A 237-nucleotide genomic window follows, 5' to 3' on the forward strand; every position below is an offset into this window, starting at 1 on the left:
AACCATCCCTGCAGCATATCACTTCTGACTGCACAGGGGGAAAGAAGCACATATACCAGGGGTCCCCTCCCCAACCTTTTTAAGCATGTGGACACCTTTGGTATTTTGGCACAACATGGTGGACCCTGCCACAAAAATGGCTGCTGCAGGAGGTGGAGCCAGCCACAAAGAATGGCTGCTGCAGGAAGCAAAGCCAGCCACAAAATGGCTGCTGCAGGGGGTGGGGGCAGCCACAAA

The sequence above is a fragment of the Gekko japonicus genome, unplaced genomic scaffold, assembly GCF_001447785.1.
Source record: "Gekko japonicus isolate JY-2015 unplaced genomic scaffold, Gekko_japonicus_V1.1 scaffold1881, whole genome shotgun sequence".
NCBI lineage: Eukaryota > Metazoa > Chordata > Lepidosauria > Squamata > Gekkonidae > Gekko > Gekko japonicus.